At 41.6% G+C, this 23,421-nt stretch overlaps 1 long non-coding RNA gene across 3 annotated transcripts in view; it reads right to left on the minus strand.

The window, feature by feature from the left end:
• Positions 1 to 23,421, minus strand: part of LOC149746817 (uncharacterized) — a 217,372-nt gene that overhangs the window by 144,107 nt on the left and 49,844 nt on the right. For all 3 annotated transcript variants that reach the window (XR_016388640.1, XR_016388639.1, XR_016388641.1), the window contains exons 2-3: positions 20,583 to 20,959; positions 5,426 to 5,617 (exon numbers count right to left, since the gene is read on the minus strand). This is a non-coding gene — a long non-coding RNA (uncharacterized LOC149746817). The remainder of the gene's footprint in view (positions 1 to 5,425; positions 5,618 to 20,582; positions 20,960 to 23,421) is intronic.

Consider the following 23,421-nt stretch of genomic DNA (forward strand, 5'->3'; position numbering starts at 1 on the left):
GGAAACTGATCCATAAAGAGGTTGCATAGCTTCCTCAAGGTCACATGACCAGGGCCTAGGCCTTCCAACAAGGTTCTCTGGCTCTTTCCTGAAAACACGCAGAGCCATCCAAGGCAGAAACATGGGACACGGCTGTCTTCACACTGCCAGCCCCCACCTTGCTCATGGGGCCCTCCTGCTCCCAAGGAAAGGCATTCTCTTCCCTCATTACCTGCTCACCTTGTCCCCAGGGAGCGTGGAATAAGTTTCCTTCACAACCTCTTAATGACACAGTGGGGTTGGGGAAGAACATTGCTGAGTCATTTCCAGCCAAAGGAAGGTGTTATTTATAGCAGTCTGCACAAACCAACTGTGGTGTTAGCTGAAATGCCTTCCTTCTGGCACAAGATAAGTACCAGGTTAATTGTCACCTGTACCCTTTAAAACAGCTCATTAAGCATATATAGGCTGCTAATTGCCTTCTCCAACTTTTCCCATCTCTCTTCGCTGGACATAATCGGGTTGCTTAGCCTCTCCCAAATGGGTTGCATTTCATACGGCCTCAGAGGTTTCTTCTTCCAATATAGTTTAAGTCAATATGGTGCATTCTTGGCAAAGGATGACTATGGGGGAAAATGGAAATCTGCAGTATTCCCATCAATGTATGGTCTGTATATGTTTACTTTATAACTGTCACTTGACCCTCCTCCCTGCATTTCTACCTTTCAGCCTTTCACACTGCTTCCTTTCCCTTGCACATTATCCTCCACTGTGATCACCAGGTATTTCATCTTTCCCATGTACCAAATGGATGTTGACTCCAGGGAGGCGGGACTCATTTATTGTTCCTGAGCTTCACATCAAAGTGCCTAGTTGAGGTTTATGTGCCAGAGCACAGGTTAAAATGAGCAACAAGATAGATGTCCCTTGACATTGACTGAGTTCTAATTACACATTGTCTTGCATTTTACCCAGAGAGACCATAAACCAAGTTACTACCATATCTTCCCTTTATATTACAGCCCTATTAGCCATCACTGAGTCAGTGCCCAAAGAATTTGGTTAAATCAATGTCTTTATTATATAGTACACCCAGTTCCCAGTATTTGGAAAATAACCCTGTGTGATTTTTCTAAGGTTCTCACACATTCCTGTTTTCTTTCTTTGCTTGTTCTTAGATCTGCAGGGGTAAATAATAAGTTTAAATTTTCTCTTTCTCCAACTGATTCATTTCACCTAGCATAATACCCTAAAGGTCCATCCATGTTGTCACAAATGGCAAGATTTCGGGCTTCCCTGGTGGCGCAGTGGTTGAGAGTCCGCCTGCTGATGCAGGGGACACGGGTTCATGCCCCGGTCCGGGAGGATCCCACATGCCTCAGAGCGGCTGGGCCCGTGAGCCGTGGCTGCTGAGCCTGCCCTGCAACGGGAGAGGCCACAACAGTGAGAGGCCCACACACCGCGCAAAAAAAAAAAAAAAAAAAAGGCAAGATTTCATCTTTTTTATGGCTGAGTAGTATTCCATTTTATATATATATATATATATATATATATATACACACACCACATCTTATTTATCTATTTACCCCTTGATGGGCACTTAGGTTGTTTCCATATCTTGGCTATTGTAAGTAATGCTGTGATGAACATAGGGCCAGATAATTAAAAACTTCTTTTTCTAATTAAAAAATAAATAAATTTTCTCTCACATTTAACGCTTACTAATAAGAAATATTATCAAAAGTCTTTTTTTTTTTTTTTTTTTTTGCGGTACACGGGCCTCTCACTGTTGTGGCCTCTCCCGTTGCAGAGCACAGGCTCCGGACGCGAAGGCTCAGTGGCCATGGCTCACGGGTCCAGCCGCTCCACAGCATGTGGGATCTTCCCGGACTGGGGCACGAACCCGTGTCCCCTGCATCGGCAGGCGGACTCTCAACCGCTGCGCCACCAGGGAAGCCCTATCAAAAGTCTTATGCTTGAAATTTGGAGTAGACATATATACGTATATAAAACTTTACTTGAGATTTCAAACATAGCTAAATGCTTGAAATTTCCTTACTACACTTGTACACAAATATTACAAACTTAAAGAGTATGAAAATTAAAAGAGGAAATGATCACTGAAGTGATATTTTACATTGGCCATGGGACAGATTAATGTTTGAGGTCTTTAAATGTTAAGATAAAGTGTTTAAAGGAGATAACATGAAATCTGTAGGACACCACATACATTATGATATTATTTGCTCTGTAATGGAGCTTACTGATGCATGGAAAAATACTTTCACTCTTTCCTTTTCACTTTCTTTCTGAAATTTTACAAATGGGTGTAGTTATATTCCAAAAAAGCTTTCTTTACAAAAACAGGCAGTAGGCTGGATTTGGCCCAGGGGCTATAATTTATCAACCCCTGGTCTAAACCAATATTGTAGCCACTAACCACATGTGGCTATTTACATTTAAATTAGTAAAATTTAAAACTCCTTTCCCTGGTTGCACATGCCACATTTCAAGTGCCCAATGACCACATGCAGCCAGTGGCTGCCATACTGGACAGCACAAATATAGAACACGTCCATTATCACAGAATAAACTCATCTCCCAAGATATTCAAACATTAGAATTCTTTCAATAAGAGTGAAAAAAAAAGCATTTTATTCCCTAAGATACTAAATCCTAGTCATTTTTGACACTTTCTCAATATGAGTGATTTAGAATAGCGTCAAGTCATGTGAAAGCTTCATATTCTGCACAGAATTGCCATGGTGTGATTTTAAGCAACATTTTAATTTTCACCAGAGACAAGGTGTTTAAAAAGCATGTTGGAATTTTATTTACAAAATTTAAGGACGGAAAACAAAACTATCTATACAATAAAGATTATAGAGTTGGCCTTCTGAGGAAACTGAAGTCTGAAATACAGTAATTTTTTAAAAAACCAAAAATCTGACATAATCATGTCCAGGAAATGTTTCATTTAAAACTACCATCTGGTTCCAGAAGCATTTGAAAGGGACTCTGTCCAAGTTTTACTTCCCAGGACTTCTACCCAAGAGCTTGTTCTGGTTTCCTTAGGAATCAAGGGTGGAAGCAAGATGGAAAAGGGACAACTCCTTTTTAAAATTGTGAGTCATAAGAGGCTCCAGTTGATGACAAGGAAGCTTGCAAAGCTACACAGGAAACGAAGAATAAGGGGAAGGACTTTAAGAGAAAATAGCATCATAGCATTTCCTGTGCATAAGCTGCCATTTTTCCCATGCATTTCTTGGTGGGTTAGGTGGACGTACTTCTTATTGCCCACCTGTAATTCCCTTTATAGAGGGAGAATTCACATTCCAAGAAAAACAGAAATTCAGAACCGATGGCTTGAGAGCAGCTCAAGTTCATCCACTCCCCTAGCAGCCAAATGAAGTTAGTCTCCTCAGCAGCCCATTTGAAAAGGGGTACACAGGCAGGCGGCCACAGCAGCAGCAATCAGCATTTGTGCTCAGAAAAAGCATGACCGCCAACTGCAGAAGGGAGGATCAACTGTGGGGAGCAAGGCACACCATGCCAAGAAACCAGGGAGAAACGTGTTCAGTTAACCCTGGCACAGGTAGGGTGGAGGGCAATAGTCTCCTTCCAAACTGCGTAATTTTATAATTAAAGACTGGGGTGGCCAAAATAAATAGAATGACATTAATCAAGGCTTAAAAATACCAGTGTACAAATCAGTCTCTTCCCTTTCAAAGAAACTCTGACAGCTTCCAAAGGGCATCAGCTTGTGCAAATGACATCCTGTATCCTAACTGTTTAACTAGCTCGGGTATCAAAAGGCTGTTCTGACTCCGCTGGGAATCCCAACACCACATACAACAAGCCGGGAAATGCCGACCGCTATCTCTGCATGATTATGGTCACATTCCCTATGACAGTCATCATCCCCAGTCCTTCATCAAGCCCTCTTTTTCTCTGACTCATTTTCCCTTTATAAACATGGCCAAAGCGTGAGTGTCCTCGTGGGAATTTTCTGGGATTTGATGTGGTTTCTGGAGACATACTTTGAAGATGAAGGCAGTGAATTTCACATGAACAAAAAAAAGTGAGTTGTGGTTCTCTAAAGCTGTGCTTCTCAAACTTTAAAGGGATGCACATCACCTGGGAACCCTGCTAAAATTCTGACTCTGGAAGCTTGGGTGAGGCCTGAGGTTCGGTATTTCTAACTATCTCCTAGGTGATGGTGATACAGCTGGTCCACTGAGGACACTTGGGCAGCAAAACTAAGTAGCACATTAATTTTCCATGATCAAAGAATGATCTTTAGGTGTGGGATTAATAGAGGGTATTACTCTTTAAATGCAGAACTGAAAAATGCTAGAGTGAGATGGGACCTAAGAGTTATCTAAGATAAACCCTTGTGGGGTTTTTTTGGCCATGCCATGTGGCTTGCAGGATCTTAGTTTTCTGACCAAGGATCGAACCTGTGCCCCCTGCAATAGAAGCATGGAGTCTTAACCACTGGACAACCAAGGAATACCCAAACTCTTCATTTTTAAAGGATGTTAAGGGACTCACCCAGAGTCTTACCACAGAGTAATGAGAGATGCTGAGTCTGGCTTCCTTTTAACAGACACAATAGCACAGATCCCAAGTGCTGCACAGCAGGACGAGTGTGTGCTGTGACAGAGGGGAGTGGAGGGGGGCCGAGAAGGGAGAGGAGAAGGGGAGAGCATCTTATTCCTCACCCATCTGCATAAATGAGTTAGATAAAGAGCCTGGTCCACAACTTTAAGAACCATTGAAAATAGTTCTCAGGCTAGCTAGGTTCCCATAAAATTAATCAACCCTCAAAGATTGTATCATTTCTACCACACTTTTCCTTGTAAGCAATACTATCACATTGTGAAAAAGCAGGTAAGGTGGTGTGGATCCCATGCTCACTGTCTAGTAAAAGTCTCATTTCGCTCCACTAAAGAGGAAAGAAACCGACTTGCACTAACACCTACTCTGTACCTAACACACTGCTAGTTTCTTTATGTATGGGTATCCCATTTAATTCTTGCAACAAATCTGTAAAATGGATAGAATTATCCCTGTTTTTTAGATGAGAAAAGTGAATTTGAAAATGACTAAGTGCCAAGTCTGTGGTAAAACAGCTAGTAAGCAGCTTAGCTAAGATTCAAATTCATGGCCGCCTTCCCCAAACCCTGAGCTATATTTTTGTTTTCAAGCCTAAAATCATATCAGGCCCACAGCTTAAGTCAACCTATAATTAGCCTCCAAATTTATACAGGCCTACCTCAGAGATACTGCAGGTTTGGTTCCAGACAACTGCAATAAACTAAATAGTGCAATAAAGCAAATTACACAAATAGTTTGGTTTCCCAGTGCATATAAAAGTTATGTTTACACTATACTGTAGTCTATTAAATGCACAATAGCATTATGTCTTAAAAAATGTACATACCTTGGGGCTTCCCTGGTGGCGCAGTGGTTGAGAGTCCGCCTGCCGATGCAGGGGACACGGGTTCGTGCCTTGGTCCGGGAAGATCCCACATGCCGCGGAGCGGCTAGGCCCGTGAGCCATGGCCACTGAGCCTGCGCATCCGGAGCCTGTGGTCCACAACGGGAGAGGCCACAACAGTGAGAGGCCCGCGTACTGCAGAAAAAAAAAAAAAAAATGTACATACCTTAACTAAAAAATACTTTATTGCTAAAAAATGTTAGTCATAATCTGAGCCTTCAGTGAATCATAGTAGTAACATCAAAAATCACTGATCACAGATCACCAAAACAAATATAATAATAATGAAAACGTTTGAAAAATTGCAGGAAATTACCAAAATGTGACATAGTAACACAAAGTGAGCAAATGCTGTTGGAAAAATGGTGCCAATAGACTTGCTTGACACAGGGTTGCCAAAAACCTTCAATTTGTAGAAAACATAGTATCTTCAAAGTGCAATAAAGTTTAATAAAATGAGGTATGCCTGTATATGTTCCATTCTCAAAAGCTACAGTTATTTCTAAAAGAAACTTCCTGTCCCACACTTTATCAGCTGTTGGACCTAGGCTTTTAATAACAAGTAACCCAATTTCATCTTTCAAACTCTCCAGCCCATGAAAGTTCCCTACACACTTGAGTGCTTAAATACCTTTTTGTAATGGGCAATAAGAACTTTAAACTCACCAAGAACCACCAGCAAAACTGATGAATAAATCAATTTCTAGAGTCCACTCAATCATGATAGGTGGGTGTAAAAGGACAAGAGAACAGGAAGCATTGCATGTCTGAAAATGCAAGTCCCTCAATGAGAAAAGCATTCAAGAAAAGCATGTGATTTCCAAGAGACAGTGTCTGGTAATAACAATGGTGAATATGCATTAGCTTGTATCATCTGAGAGTTTAAATAGATCATTCTGGTGAAAGTCTATCCACAGATGAAAAGTTATCTCCTACCTGGCCCTTTAAAACATTCTCCAGTAGAAGGGTAACCGAGCAGAACGCTATGAGGCCTTCCCAGAATAGACCCCCACCGCCTGCCTTTTGTCTGTAGAAAAACTTTAATCAAAGAATAAATTTAATCAGAGAAATGAGAAAATGCAGAAAGAAAGGAAAACTGTCAAGCAAGACATAATAATGACACTTTAGCCATTAAACAAAATCAGGGACTTTTAGTCCTTCCTCAAGGACTATAGATAATATTCTGAGCCATGGCCTTTGAGCTGTTTTGAAGATACTGAAACCCCCAGCAGGTGGAACAAGTTAACTGTATGCTGCCCACAACCACGTAGACCACAGACCAGTTGGAACCAGAAGGTTGATGATGCTGACTCCCAATTACCTCACCACCAACCAATCAGAAGAATGTCCATGAGCTGATCACGTCCTGCTCCTTGAACAGTATAAGACTTGTCACTACCCCCTCCATGGCAGGACACACAGTTTTGAGGGCATTAGCCTGCTGTGGCCCCCTTTGCCTGGCAAAACAATAAAGCTATTCTTTTCTACTTCACCAAAAACTCTGTCTTGGCATTTCTATTCGGCACCGGTGTACAGAAGCACAGAGAAATAGGGAGAATTGAGGCTCGTAGGGGGACTAGGTCAGCTTCCTCCAGGCAGGAAGCGTAATAGCCCATCAGTGAAATCAGGATTCTAAGCCTCAGGTGGGGTCTCTGAAGGACCAGAAAAGCAGAGGAGGAGGGACTCACTCAAGGTCATCCATTAACTAACTTTTTTTTCCTTCAGGATTTTCAGTACATAGATTTTAATTAATCATACCTCTGTGTTCAGGGCATATTATAATAGTTATTTCATGTAGGAATCCTCTCTCATTTTCTTTTGTTTTGTTTTTTCCTGTTTGATCCCCAACCCTCATTCCTATTTTTCTCCCCCGACAGGCTTCCAATGTGATGTGTTTGATATGCATCTTTGAATAATTCTATAGATGAATCTGTCTCCGTCTGCTCAGGCTGCCATACAGTGGCTTAAACAACAGAAATTTATTTTCTCACAGTTCTAGAGGCTGGAAGTCCAAGATCAAGGTGCCAGTATGGTTGGTTTCTGATGAGAGCTCTCTTACTTTCTTACAGATAGCCATCTTCTTGCCACGTCCTCATATGGCAGAGAGAGAGAAAGCTCTCCGGTGTCTCTCTTTATAAGGGCAATAATCCCATCATAAGGGCCCCAGCCTCATGGCCTCATCTAAACCTAATGACCTCCCAAAGGTCCCACCTCCAAATGCCAACACATGTGGGGTTAGGACTTCAAAATAAGAGTTGGATTGGAGGACACAACTGGTCCATAGCCATATGCAAATTAAAATTTGCATAAATTATCCTGTTCTCTTTCTTTTAAAACAAATATCCCCCAAAGAACATGCCCTGCTTACTGCTGCCCAGGGAGCAGTTTTAGCCATTTTACTTGGGCAGAATATGCCTAAATGAAAGCAGAGAAAGGTTGCCTCAGGAATGGAGAAGAGAAGGGGGCCAGGGGAATTAATTTCCCTCTATTGGCAGTTTTGCCTGATCCTGGGTGTCATCCCTCCTGGACACAGCACTGGAAAGCCAGAAGCGGATACAGGTGAAAATTTTGCCCATAATCCACACATAAAATTCAGGCATGACAAACTGTCATAACAGATGGATTTTATGCCATCTAGTTCTTCCTTTAAAAATTTTTACACTTTTAATATTCACAGCATGAGAGCTACTTATTTTTGCTTTTTACCTAAATAAAATTCCATTATAAAGATTCAGGCCATAATTACCCAGGAAACTGTGTGAGAATGATCTAAGACCTGGAGTCTTAGACTAGAGCTTTATTGTGAAACAGACCGTCATCGAGATAATGGAACAGAAATGTGAACAATGTGTAAGCATTTATTTTTCTATTGCCTTGAGGACATCCAAACCAAGGAAGGTAGGCTTCTGAGGTTAGATGTGTGCCAGTGGGTCTCACACGTGAGTTGGCATCAGAAGCCCCCAGAGGGTGTGTTAAGTTTGGGCCCATCTTCAGAGTTGCTGACTCGGAAGGTCTGGGGCTGGGCCCAGGGATCTGCATTTCTCACAAATTCCTACTTGATGCTGACGCTGCTGATCCAAGGCTCTTACTTTGAGGATCCCTGTTCTGTCAAGATGCAGATGCATTGAAAGATTAGAAAATGGACTGGGATTCCCAATTGAATCTTTGTGTTTAGACAGTATATATAAAACATATGATTATTTTTATGTGTCTCCTTGTTTTTTAAGTCCTTATGACTCTCTAGATATATATTTGGAGCACAATTTTTACCCACTACCCAACCTATAATGGGGTATTTAAATACTCTTGTGCCCTCAATTTTTGTCTACTTGATCTGCCAGGTTCTGAGAAAGGTGTGTTAAAATCTCTCACTATGAATGTAGATTTTCAGTTTATTCCTTTGCTTTATTTATATTTCAAAACTATGATGAAAATTATAAATTGCTTTATGATTCTTCTATTTTCTTGGTAGGTGTTTTATTAATATAATTCATCTTTTCTTTTTCCTTCTCAATGCTTTTACCCTTGAGTTATATTTTGTCATTTTAACATTGTTACTCCTGTTTTCTTTTTATTAACATTTGCCTGGCATATAATTTTCCTTCCCTTTACTTTCAAACTTCCTGCACCATTTGGTTTTATATTTGCCTCTTTTAAACAGCTCATAATGGGATTTTTGAATTCAATTCTGAGAGTCTCTATCGTTCACATAGATTGTTATTCCTGACATGCTTTTACTTTCTGCTATCCTGTTTTGGTTTTCTGTTTAATGTGTACCTTTTTAACTTTTTTCTTTCCCCTGTCTCTTACCGGTAAAAATTTCCATATTCTATTTTTCTCCTCTAATTACTTGGAAATTAAATCTATTACTTACTCTTTAAATAGTTACCTTAAAATTTTTAACATGCACCTTTAAGCATATTTTCCAATGCTTTCCAAAAAATTTATTTATTTTTTTATTTAAGATATATTCAATGCCTGCTTACTCTGTATGAGGCACTGTCCTGGGAGCAGGGATTCTGCAAAGCATGACATGGACAATAATCTCATGGAATTTACATTTGAGTGGGAGTAGAAAGATAATAAAGATGGCCTGTGGGTATTTACAGTCCAGCAAGGAGACCAGTGAAAAAGAAAGAGGGCAGTGGGAGGTGAGGTCAGGAAGGTGATGGGGGCCAGGTCACAAATGGCCACGTGGGTCAGAGTGAGGACCTTGGCTTTTGCATTAAGTGAGTTTGGAGCCATCGGAGGGTCCTGATCAGAGGAGAGAAACCCTCTGACTTGGGCTTAAGCAAGGTCACTCTGGCTGCAGTGTTGAAAATCTAATAAAGGGAAGCAAAGCGAGAAACAGGAAGCTACTGAAAAAATCAGGTGAAATATAATGGTGGCTTGGACCAGAGGAGTGGCCAAGGTGGTGAAAAGTAGTCGAATTCTGGCTATATTTTAGAGGTAAGGGCCAAAAATAAAGTTTGCGGGGAAACCAGATTGTAGTAGGAGCAAAAGAGAGGAAGACAAAGACTTTCTGTGACCTAACTAGTCAGGGTCCCCTGAGCCTTCAGACCCCACTCTCAGTCTCTGTCCTTGGCCCATTTAGCCCAGTTTTAGCAAGAATTCTGCTAGGCTGGTTTAGTGAAAATCTCCCACCTTTGATATCTGTATGGACTGAATGACTCTCCTTCCCCCAAAATGCATATGTTGAAATCTAATCCCTAATGTGGTGGTACATAATTAAGACATGAGGATAGAACCCTCACGAATGGGATTAGCGCCCTTAAAAGAGTCGGGAGAGAGCTTGCTTCCTCTCTCTCGGCTCTCTCCACCATGTGAGGATACAAGGAGAAATTGGCAGTCTGCAATCCAAAAGAGAGCTCTCACCAGAGCTCAACCATGCCAGCACCCTCATCTTGGACCTCCAGCCTCCAGAACTGTGGGAAATATATTTCTGTTGTTTATCAGCCACCCAATCTATGGTGCTTTGTGATAGCAGCCTGAACCAAGAGTTATCACCCTCATCTGCCTTCAGCAAGAATACTGTTGAGTTGATCTAGCATAAATCCCCCTAGCCTTGATGTTTCCTCTTAGAACTTTCCATCCACTGACCCCCACCCCACCCCCCACCTCCACCTCCACTCTGCCCTTTGGCTATAAATTCCTACTTTTCCTTGTTGTATTCAGAGTTGAGCACAATCTCTCTCTCCTCTACTGCAGATCCCATTACAATAGTTCCCCCCCCCCAAATAAAGTGTGTCTTATCAACTTTAGCAAGTGCCTGAATAATGTTTTCTCTAACCAGAATAACACTAGAATGTTTCATCCCAAGACTGAAGGCCTGGCATTGCCACTAATGGGAAGAAGAACTGGTTATAGAAGGGCAGGTTGGGAAATATTGGGAGGTAAGTTCAGAACATGTTAAGTCTGAGAAATCTCTTACACATTCAAGTGAGATGGAAAGTGTGCAGTTATAGAGAAGGGACTGCAGGCTATTGGAAGAAGCAGGGCTAGAGATAAGCATTCAAGAGTGTTCAGCACAGGGGTGGCTTTTGCTGACACAAACGTGGAGGCATCCATGAGGCAAGCAGTGTGGAGAGAAACGAGAAGGTTCTAAGAACTGAGCTTTGGGACAGTATACATTCAGAGGTCAGCAAGAGAAGCCAGGGGAAAACTTAAAAGCATAAGACAACAGTCAGAATAATAGGGGGGAAATCCAGTGAGCGCATGTCCTAGAAGCCAGGTAAAAACAGTGACCTATCTATGAAAAAGTGAAGTATGATGAGACCAGAGATGGACCATTGGATTTAGGAACATCACCAAGATCTGTGGAGACATTCATAAGATCAGTTTCAGTGGAGACAAAAACCTGTTTGGATTGTTTTCTAAAGAGAATGAGAGGAGAGAGATTGGAGGCAATTATAGACATACTTTCCAAGGGTTTGGCTGCAAAGAAGGGAGGCCATTGGTGGCCACTGTCAGGCCAGGAAAAATATTTTTTAAGATGGGGAAAATAGTAACATGTCTGTATGTTGATGGCAAAGATCTGATTGAGAGGAAATAACCCATGCTTGCAAGAAGAGAGAGAAAAGAAATAATGGAGAGAAGGTAGACTATATGGACATATGCCCTTGGAATATATTTGTCAAAAACACCAGATCATTTATTCCATAAAGTTTCCCACAGTCTGGATGTTGGTTGTTGCATTTCCATGTATAGTTTAGAATGGTGGTTTCTAAGCATAACTCTTGTGGTTTCTAAGCATAACTCTTTAAATAGCAAAACTCTCTCTTTAAAATAAAAATACGATGTGAGTGATATTCACAGTCGATAAACTGTAGGAAGGCACAGCTTTCATGTTGAGGTGCGGCAGGTTAGGAGAGCCCAGATATGCCCACTCACGTGTGACCCCTCGGGCCACACCAGAACCAAGGGCTGCACCGCAGTTGCTGTGAGGCCTTGGGTATGAACTACTCTGCGGTGGAGAATCAGTAGATAAGCATGGAATTCTGTTCAAAGTGAGATTTTGAACATCTCCACTTGTTTATGGCATTGAGCTGGAATGAGATCAAAATATTATTTCTTGAAATAAACAGAATGCAGATTTTCCATTTAAAGCTATTGCCGTGACTAGAGATTATTTTCCATAGAGAAGAATCATAAGTAACCACCCTGTTTTGGATTTGTATCCGTCTTTCCATTTTTGGAGTTTTCACAGACATGATATCATTAAATCCTAACTGCCAACTTCCTGATAGCAAAGCTGAGGCTCTGAAAGGTCAAAGGCCATTATCACACAGCTAATAAATGGGATTTTTCCATATAATGTTCTCTTCTTTGGCTGTCGAGAAAATAGTACTGACCACAAACATCAATAGGGCTTCCTGCACTTTAAGTCGTTTTGCAGAAGTGGCGATACATCTGGCTCAGACATTCCGTTTCCTTAATGATTAAGGGGACATGTTCTCCAGATGACAGTGCAGAACCAGAGGAACAAGCTGTGGCTACTGAACTAAGCAAAATTAACCAGGTCCGAACGTGGCCCCTTCAGGGCACTCTCACTAACTGAGCAAGGCCTGGGGAACCTTCTAATTCTAATTAAAGTTAGAGAGGGGGTGTTTTTCTTGCTTGTTGTCCATTCCAGGCAGGATGTAGAAACCATTTTACCAAGTATCATGTTGTCTCTGATTAGAGAATGCATAGATTCTGTTGAAACACAGCTTTGGGGTTTCTTAGAACAGTAATGAAACAGAAGGGTATCAGCATGTCAAAAAGGAGAGAGAGTTCCACAGGAACATTTCTGTACAGAAACAGAGACCTTACTCAGGACTATGGGTTTCTCGTCTTCTCCAGACTTACAGTAATGACTTATGTGCCATCAGGAGCTAAGGTATTTTCACACCCTCATATTAAGAAGCAGAAAGTTCATAAATATTTACTAGATTGTTGCCTGTGACATATAACTTTTTCTGTCCCCATAAATTATAAAATGTGTTCACATTTTTACGTCATTGGGGGAGAAAAGTGTAGGAAAACAATAGACAAAATAGGTCAGTGAAATGGCCAGCCCCACTCTGGTGGGCTGATTCTTTTCCCTGACAAAACCCCACTATGGAGAGAGAAAGATTCTTAAAGCTCTGGAAGGCAGTAGCTTAAATGAAAGCTCCACATTCCAAGATGAAACTGATCGATCCAAGTGACTTCCTAACTCGGAGTTCTCACACTAACAAAAGTTCAAATAATTGACCACTGAATATACTGTTCCCTAACGTAAGCTTCTAAACTGGGCATCAAGTCACATTTTCCAGCTTCCCTTCTGATACTGAAATCTTCACATTGATTTTCTTCTCCTCTTCTGTTGTATCTCCTACATTCTAAACTCGTTTTGATTGTCTCAAATAATCAAAATAACCTCAAATGAGAAATAATAATCAAATAATGACTAAAATCTTAGGCCATTTAAGGACATACTGCCATGATGCCACACCCCCAGAGACAGAGCACATAGTTTAAAAACTGGTGGTTCGCTGTTCAAATCTGTCCTACAAACATGTATTATCTATGCCACAAAGTGTTTTAAAATTTTTAGTCGATTACTAAAATTTACAAATTGGAGGATTTCTAATGATTTTATGGTGCAACTTAAAAATTTGGAAAATCTGGCAATACTAGGTTCACTGATTCTCTTGGTGTTTCCATGCTGCCACAGTCCTCACCACTCCCTATTGTCCTTATACTCAGTCTATTTCACTTTATAGGCATTTGAGCTTACAATCTCTTTCCAAATGTAATCCCTACCCAAATGCACCCCCTTCAATAACAGAGGAACCTTTAAGATAAATTTTAAAATCACATTTTCTTGTTCTATTTAATTATTCATTGATTCATTCCAATACTGGCATACCAATGCTAGCCACTGAGGCTACAAAAATGATTAGAACCTTTTTGGATACTATTTTATATATCTAGCACAATGGCTAACATCCCAAAAAACCTAATAACACCAAATGCTGATGAGGATGCACAGCAACAGAAACTCTCAGTCATTCCCAGTAGAAATTCAAAATGGTACAGTCCCTTTGGAAGACAGTTTGGCAGTTTCTTTTGTGTCCCTTCACAATTCATATGTTGAAACCCTACCCCACCAATGTGGTTAGTATTAGGAGCCGGGGGCTTTGGGAGGTGATTAGGATTGGATGAGGTCACGTGAGTAATCTCATGAAGAAGATTAGTTCCCTTATAAGAGTCACAAGAGAGCTTGCTTCCCTTCTCTGTTCTCCATCACGTGAGGATACTTAGAAGTCAGCAAACCTGGAGGAGGGCCCTCACCAGAACTCGACTGTGCTGGCTCCCTGATCTCAGACTTCCAGCCCCCAGACCGTGAGAAATAAATTTCCATTGTCTATAGACCCCACCTATGATGCTCTGTTAGAGTGGCCTGAACTAAGATACATGCAACTGTTTGTAGCAGCTTTATTCATTAAAAAATGCACAAAACTAGAAGTAACCAAGATGTCCTTGAGTATGTAAATGGATAAACTGTGATATGTGCATAAAATGGATTATTAAGTGATAAAAAGGAAAAAGTTATTACATACACGACATGAATCTTAAATGTATTTTGCAAAATAAAAACTAGTCTGAAAGGTTATATAGATATACTTGACATCATAGAAGAGGAAAATCTCTAAGGACAAAAAACAGATCAGCGATTGCAGGGTTTTGAAGAGGGGGCAGGGGGGCAGTGTTTGCCTAGTTGGAAGCACAGAGCACTTTTTAGAGTCATCTAACTAATCTGTATGGTACAGTAGTGGTAGACACATGATGACATGCATTTGCCAGACCCATAAACTTTACAGTACAAAGAGTGAATCTTAGTGCAAGAAAGTAGAAAAAAAAAAAAAATACTTAGGAGATCAGGCTATCCCAGGATGGAATAGAGACAAAAGAACCTAACTTTACTACAAATGTATGAAATAACTTCAGTACAGAGGTGGTAGGAAAAAGGTGCCGGCCTAAGTAACTTTGGAAATGAGTAGAGGTTGCAGGACTAAATTAGGTAAAAGGAAGTTTACATAAGCACAGTACTCGAATTGATGTTTTCCCATGAGGGAAGAGGTTAACAATTCTGAAGCCATCATAGATAAGATAGATAGATAGACAGATTTTGGAATTGAACAATAAGTAAATGGACGGCAGATGGTGGGAGCCAGATTTTTCACCACTGGAGTGGGAGATTACAGACAAGCAAAAGAAGACTAGAGTGATCCAGGTAGTAATGGATTTGAGTTCAAGAACATCAGTATGACTTCATGTTTAGCTTAATTTAGATACAGAAGGATACATATAGATATACGTATACACATGAGTTAGTCTACATGCATATATCTTCTTGCTCTCTCAGCTGGGAAGAGCTGGAAGCAGTGACACCCCAGTAGCAATGAGCACTCCTAGGGCCACCTATTAGCTTCTAATACCACTGTCCAATAAAAGGAACCAGGGCTCCTTGAAGAACTGGCTGATTCCAGGGCTGGGATGGGGATTACATAGGATAAGCCTGGAGCATCTTGTAGTGCCAGAAAGTCAGGAAGTGCTCAAAAAAAAAAAAAAAAAAAAAAAAAAAGATGGGATTATGTAAAAGGGACACAGGAGCCAACCTGAAAGAGCTCCCTATGGCCACAGCTAGAAGAATTTGAGCAACAAAATAATTTAGTACTGGATTATAACTCAATGTATAAAATAAATATGCATGAATCCATACTAATATAAATGACTGACTAAATAAATAAATGGAGAAGAAGAGAGATATCTCCCATAGAGAAAAATCCCAAATAATTTATGTAGATACTCCCCCATCAAGGAGGTTGAGTGCGGGCTGCACTTAGTGACTTGCTTCCAACAAGTAGAGAAAAGCAAGTGGGGAAAAGTACAGTGGAGAATACTGGCAAATACTACCTGAGACAGGTGATGAAGGTTGATATCATCTGTGATAAGTCATGTTGATAGCATGTGACATTTCCCCTTGATCTGATGTGATGAGAATGACACTATACCTCTGCTGTCCTCCTCCCCAAAACAAAACACCAAACAAACAAACAAAAAAACAGTTTAACTATGAGAAAATAACATCAGACAAAGCCAACCCGAGGGACAGTCTACAGAATACCTAACTAGTACTCCTCAAACTGCCAAGGACCTGAAAAACAAGAAAGTCAGAAACTGTCACAGACCAGAGGAGGCTCAGGAGACATGATGACTGAACGCAATGTGGTGTCCTCGACTGGAACCCAGAACAGACCATGGACATTAAGGGAAGCCTGGTGAAATGTGAATAGAGGCTGGAGTTTCATTAATAATATCTACCAAGTTTGATTCCTTATTTGTGACAACTGTATCATGAAAATGTAAGATAATAACAATATCTTACTGAAACCGGGTGAGGGGTACATAGGAATTCTCTGTACTGTCTCCGAAAATCTATCTCTCTACTATCTTTGAAAGCCTATCTCTGTGCTATCTATAAACCTAAAATTATTCTGAAGTTAAAAGTCTACTTAAAAGCAAACAAACAAGAAGAAATCTTGAGAAGTTTTCCTATCTAGAAGGCGACGTATTTCTTCTGCTTAGAACACTACACCCCTGGTAAACCCTTAATTCTTCCTGTAGATCTCAGCTTAAGCTATTCCTACACCCTGAACTGGGTCCCTTCTTTGTTACTGCTCATACAATCCTTTTCTCATTATTCCCAGCAATTATGCCACTATATTTTTATCTGGGGAACACTGGTTAAAATCTGTCTTCCATGAGGACAGATACTGTGTCTGTGTTGCTCCCCACTGCATTATCGCAATACCTAGCAGAGAACGTAGCACACAGCTGATGCACAATAAATAGTTTTGGAAAGAAAGGAGGAAGAAGGGAGGAAGAGGGTGATGGAGAAAAAGAGAGAGAAGGAAGAGGGGTGGATATGCATTATGATAGAGCAACTATCATAAGATGAGGCAAATCAGACTGGGCAAGTGGAAAGTGAGTGATGGACAGATAGGGCACAGAGGATTTTTAGAATACTGCAAATACTCTGTAAGGTATTCTGATGGTGGATACAGGTCATTATACATTTGTCAAAACACATAGAAGATACAATATAAAGAGTGAACTTTAATATAAATTATGGACTTGAGTGACAACGAAGTGGCAAGTAAGTTCTTCGACTTTAAAAATTTGCTGCCCCAAAATGTCTCTTTGGCATGTGGATTATTCTGCACTGAAAACAATCAAGGCCCAAAAGACTCAGGAAGAAACTTTGACCTTCCCGCTAACTGTCTAAGAGAATGTAGATAGAGGACCTATCCCAGGAAGGGAACTGTCACCGCAGACAACTATAATGTGAACTAGGTAAGGTAGACCGGGAGGAACCTAGCAAAGTCTCTTTGTTAGAATTCCTCCCATTGTCTCTGCAGGGCCCAGGCAAACATTTGCTTTTCCATCTCCACGTGAATTGCCTTCCTCCTCTTGAAGTCCCAAACCACTACCCCCAACAGCCTCTTTTGTGTTTAGCTGAAGATGGTATTTAAGGTGAGGGTTTTGGCCATTTTGGTGAGTTACTCAGTTCTTCTGGGTCTCTCCCATGTATACATGTTATTAAACTTTTGTTCTATTTTCTCCTGGTAATCTGTCTCATGTCAATTTAATGCTTAGTCCAGCCAGAAAAACCTAGAAGGGTAGACGAAAATTTCTTCCCCCCAACAGTAACAAACATATCACTGTGGTGGGAGGTTTGGTAGCGGGGAAGGCTATGCATGTGTGAGGACAGGGTGTATTTGGGAACTCTCTGTATCTTCCTCTCAATTTCTCTGTAAACCTAAAACTGCTCTAAAAAATAAAGTCGATTAAAAATGCAATCAGGGCCCTGGTGGCGCAGTGGTTGAGAGTCCACCTGCCGATGCAGGGGACACAGGTTCGTGCCCCGGTCCAGGAAGATCCCACATGCCGCAGAGCAGCTGGGCCCGTGAGCCATGGCCGCTAGGCCTGTGCATCCAGAGCCTGTGCTCTGCAACGGGAGAGGCCGCAACAGTTAGAGGCCCGCGTACCGCAAAAAAAAAAAAAAAAAAAAGCAACCAACTTTCCAAAATATGAGCTATACGTTTCATAACATTTATACAAATGGACATATACATTTCATATTTGTACGCAAGTATACGTTCTTACACACATAAAACATTTCACACACATATATAAAACATGTGTACAAAGTCTCCTTTCCAAAAGATCACCATTGCGCAGTTGTTTTTGCTTCTTTGTTTTTGTTTTGTTTACTTTTTGCCCTCTAAAAACAACATTGCAAACTCCATGTCCAATGCACTGATGAAATCCAGTTTGCCTGAAATGTAATCTTTTATTTCAAGCCATGCCCACTTTTTTAATCGTTTTACATATTTCCTATGTGTCTCTAAAAACATATTTTATACCACCTTGCTATTAAATCTTTAACAGATACAGTTCAACAACATCCAGGGGCAGAAAGGGATGCACTGACTCACAGGTGATAAAAATTCACAGTAAAGCCACAGATGTAGCAGAGTGAGAATTGCCACACCAGCAGGAACTGGAGATAAAAGAGGATTACATGTGATGAAATGTAGTAACTGACTAGAAGTCACCGAAAAATACCAGATGGATGACACTGCTCTGTATATCTCTAATGAGCCTGTAGACTTTATTGAGTATCACTATAGGTTCACTTTTAGTATTTTCCTGAGTGTAATTGAAGTTTATTGATATGCTATTATTGCCCAGTTTAGATGTGACCATAAAAAATACCATTTGATATACTTGTGTCTCCATAGAAATCTTGGGCTTTTTGCTTAAAATGAAAGCTCATAGTAATAATTGCCATAATATTTATTCCTCTTCCTCCATCAGACCTTTACATAGACTATGGACAGTAACTGCTCCAGATAGCATTGAAATTGCAGGGATATTTTCAGGAGTGATTGGCACATAAAAGATCAGACGTGCAATTTTGGATACTACCAAGGGAGACAAAGGATTTTTATGTCGAAGGTAAAAGAAAACAAATTTATATGCTGAAATGAGTTGCCATAGGTGGTGCAGTTCTCTATTAGTTAACGTGGGTCTATTTCCCATTTAGTTTTCAATATAGGAAGAGGATAAAAATAACTGTCCGTCTGAGCTAGAATATTTGTTCTGTAAACACAGAAGCCTCAGATCTCAACAAAAGACCTCTCAGCATAATAAGCAAAGGGCATTTCCCTCCACAACAAACATTTTAAATTAAGCTGGAAATAATGGGTGTGAAAATGATTGCTTCTCAGAGCAGCAAAGAAAAACTCTCCATGGGAATTCCAGATACAGCTTAGATCATATCACCATTGAGTTCGTATAAACCGATAAGAAGCTGCTCTAAGCCTCAGGTCAAAGGGCCATGCAACTTGATTGTACTTTCACAAGCTGAAAACCAAATTTCCTTATTAAGGAAAACACCTGAATTCTGAACTCTGGTGAGGGCATGGAGTAAAGTAAAGCTGCCAAAGTGATGTGTGGTCCTTGGGACCTGAGGCTTCCCAGAGGAAACAGAAAGGGAAGGTAACTCCCAGCTGAGAGAGGCTTTCCTTTTCCCCACCCCCTTCCTCTCTCCAACCCACAGACACATGTGCCAGCCGCACTGGTACGCCCCGCAGGTCCCACCCAACACACTTTTTCCATGAACTGCACCTTCAGTGTTGAGAGCAACGTGCCAACATTGGCTAAAGTCTGGACGGCACCTCAACCTACACTTCCAGCCCTGCTGCAGTGTTGCTCAGAAGGCTTCGAGCAACAACAAAAGGCTTCGAGCAACTACAAAATCCACTTTGGGTACTTGGAGCCAAGGTTAATTACCCCCAAAGGTCAGCAGCTGTGGCATCAGCCTTTGGACGACAAGTCTACCTGCAGTTAATTAGGACTTAGGGACTGAGAAAAAGTCAAGTGGGCCCACCCAATCTTTGAATGGGGCTGATTCACAAACTGCCCCATTTCAGCAGCACTGGGTCCCTCTGATGCTGGCAGGCCATCCTCAGGAGTCCCACACACAGACTTCAGAACCCATAGACTGCCGGTCACAGCCACAAAGATCTTGTCACATATAACGCTGGAGACCAAAATCTGTGTTCCTGGTCCTGAGTGCAAGATTCTGTGGGTTGCCATTCTTAAGAGTTGTCACAGGATACAGACGATGATCATATGAAATTATTATTATTATCATTATCATTTATAATTCTCTTCAGGGTCAACTTGTCGCTTAAAGCACTTAAGCACTTATTCTTTCAACAGTATTTGTGGGGTGCCTGCTCTTTTTCAGGGAATGGAATTGGAAAGTCTCTCCACTTATTCTAACAACAGTGTGTGTTGAGCACTCAGTGCCAGGCACCTTGATCTATGCTGGATTTGGGGAATCAAAGGCTTGGCTACTGCACTTGTGGGGCTCCCATTCTCGGGGGGCGATGGGAAATGTGCCTTCCCACCTCTGGTTTCCATGAGGAAACCATACCGCAAACACTCCTGGCCTCCTGATCCGCTACTAACCCCTTCCCAAATAGGCGGAAGGACTTACCCGGTAGGTTTGGCTCAAGCCTCCATTGTGTGGAGCTAATTCAAAGATTCCATGCAGGTGGAGGACAGTGGGATCTGCCCTCTTCCTTCTCCACCTGGATCAGCAGAAACAGCCCTCTAGTTGAGTGTAGACGCTCTAAAGACTCTTTCTCCCAAGAGGGCTGCCCAAGGGCTCAACTGAGGGAAAGGAAGGTGCACACCCATCTGGGCACAGACATTAACCTACACCTTCCAGTCCTACATCCCAGCCTCCGTCAGTGACAATGGTGATACTTCAGTTTTCCCTTCATAATGCTTTGTATCTTATTTTCCAGCGAATCCAAAACTTAGATGAAGATGGGGTTGTATAATAGATTCCCTCAAAGATACCAACAGCATCTGAATAGAGGAAATAGAAGGGAAAAAAAAGTAAGCCAACACCTAATTATACAGTCACTAATTATGTAATTTGGCACGTGCCTTGCCTTCAAGGACCTTACAATCTATTAGGGAAAATAAGACATGAGTACACGTGGCTTTAATACATAACACACCGTGGCACTAAAGAGACAGAAAGTGCTATAGGACTGACAGAGAGAAAGCCAGGCATGAAATTTACACAGAAACCAAATCACATGATCAGCCAGCCCCCTTTTGGTGTGTGCTTCTTTGGCAACGCCTATATGTCTTCTGTGACAATGTCACTCTTATAACAATGAAGGTGCCAGGATAACTCTGTGTTCCCTGATGAATCCTGGCACCACTGTGGCTTCTTATATTATCTTGCTTCTTGGATTCAACAGAATTTGTTTTGATTATTCCTTGATAATTCATGTCATAATAGCAATAATTAAAACTTCACAGTTTCAGCTTTTCCCTTCCTCAGCTTTTAATCTCACAGCTTATAAAAAATGTTTGCAGCTTTCGAGAATTACAGGAAAATACGGTGCAAAAGCCAAAGAGCATGCAACTTCATTGCAACAAATTGGGTGAAAAAGAGGGAGAAGAGAGTTTGAAATAATAGGTCAAAGAAGAAGCTGAAATTTAGGAGACTGCAGGGAGTCACAGATAAAACTGGTGGCCCTGCCTTCAAATTTTTCATTATTGCTGTAATAAGGACTGTCTTTATGTGGACCCCTCAGTCTATGATGGGTCTAATTCCAGAGGGCTCTCTGACCAAATCTTTCTGTTCTGTAGAGAGGGAAGTGGTGTGTGGGGTTGATCTACCTCTCAGAAGCATCTTGGACTCAGCCTGAGAGATCTCGACTTTTTTCTGCTCCCTTGTAGCTTGTCAACTCTGGGTACCAGACTGGTTACACTAACGCCCTCCTAAGTAAAGAGCATGTCATGTATTTTGAGTTCCCTTGGCTTTAAAAAGATATGTCACCAAGACCTCACCATTATGGTCCTATTTCTCACAGCCCTCTGCCTTATTAGGGAACTTCCTAACAGAGTCAATGAGGGTGTCACACCTAAAAAGCAGCAGAGAGACAAGGGCACCTGGCTTGGGTGTCATCAACTGTCCCCACCAGCCCACAGTCGTATCTGTCAGCCTGGCCTGCTCCCGCATGCAGATATGCACCCACACTCTTGCACGCTCACAGCCCCGCACCCCGGGCCACAGCTGGTTAGACTAGGGGTAGGCAGTGGTTACAGGCCAGGCCGTGCTCCCCTGAGAATTTGGAATTGAGGGGTCCAAGGAGCGACAGAGACAGACACAGACGGGCTTTGAGGCTAGATCTGTACTTGGGAGATGTCAGTGGCCTCCGGCTTTGCCTGCTCCAGAGAGCAGCACGGAGAGCCAGTCGGCCCAGAGAAAAGAATGAACAAACCACAGAGAAAGAGACCAAGAGGTGAGCAGGAATATCCCCTGGAATTTTAGCGGAATTCCTGGTTACTGTAATGATCGTTTCTGAATCCCAGCCCATCCCTGACCTTAAGTTCTAAGACCCATACCTGCCTGTTGCTAAAAGATAAACTGAGGCATATTAAAAAGTTTAAGAGATTATATGAGCAAAAATCATTTCAGGCAGCGCCAACCTGGTTAGGAGGGCTCCACCATCAGGAACTGGGGCAAAGCAAAGCAAGGAAATGATTGATTGGCTGGAGCTTAAAGCCTCGTTGGCTGTTTGTGATTGGTTGCCCTTAGGTTTCGATTTTGTAACCTTGAGGCATTTACAGGCTTCGCTGATTCTGGTTTGCTTACTAGGCCACCACACACAGCATAAGAGCCATCTCAGCCTAATGGCCTCCTTGTTTAATTAATTTAACACTGTGCTCTTATGATAAATTCCTCTTCTTTTATGTAAGTTGTTTTGTTACTTGAAACCCAGAAACCAATACAGTGCAGAGCTGCTGTAAAAAGTCCCTGGGCATGTAAGTTGTAGCAAAAGTCATCATGAACAGTGATGCCTCGATTGTGTGTGATGTCACTCTCCCTGTGAATTCCCTTGGATAACTGAACAGTGCCTGTACGCCTCTCACTTTATATCAATATTCTCCAGCCCCAACCCAAGTGCCTCCAGCCCCTCCTGGAAAATACGGCTAGTAGCTGTTGGTTGGGATGTGCCCAGTCACTCCTGTCTCCATTAAGATAATGGATGGGGACAGTGCAACTCAGATAAAAACACGAGGCTCAGCAGTGTCCAGCCCAGAACATCAAAACACAATGGCAGTCGTTTACATCAGTCACAAGTGGCTCCACTTAACAGCCTTTTTGAAGAAAAAAAAGGAGAAAAGAGCATTCTTGTTGCTGCATTGAAAAGTGTGAAAATGATCATTTGTATAACACAGCTTCTGCCTTGAACACTGAGATGCCCACAATGTAAATGGAGATCAAAATAGCGGCCGGCAAACAAATA

This window comes from Delphinapterus leucas, chromosome 18 (assembly GCF_059928025.1).
Source record: "Delphinapterus leucas isolate spDelLeu-1000000601 "Yukka" chromosome 18, BTC_Dleu_Yukka2, whole genome shotgun sequence".
Classification (NCBI taxonomy): Eukaryota; Metazoa; Chordata; class Mammalia; order Artiodactyla; family Monodontidae; genus Delphinapterus; species Delphinapterus leucas.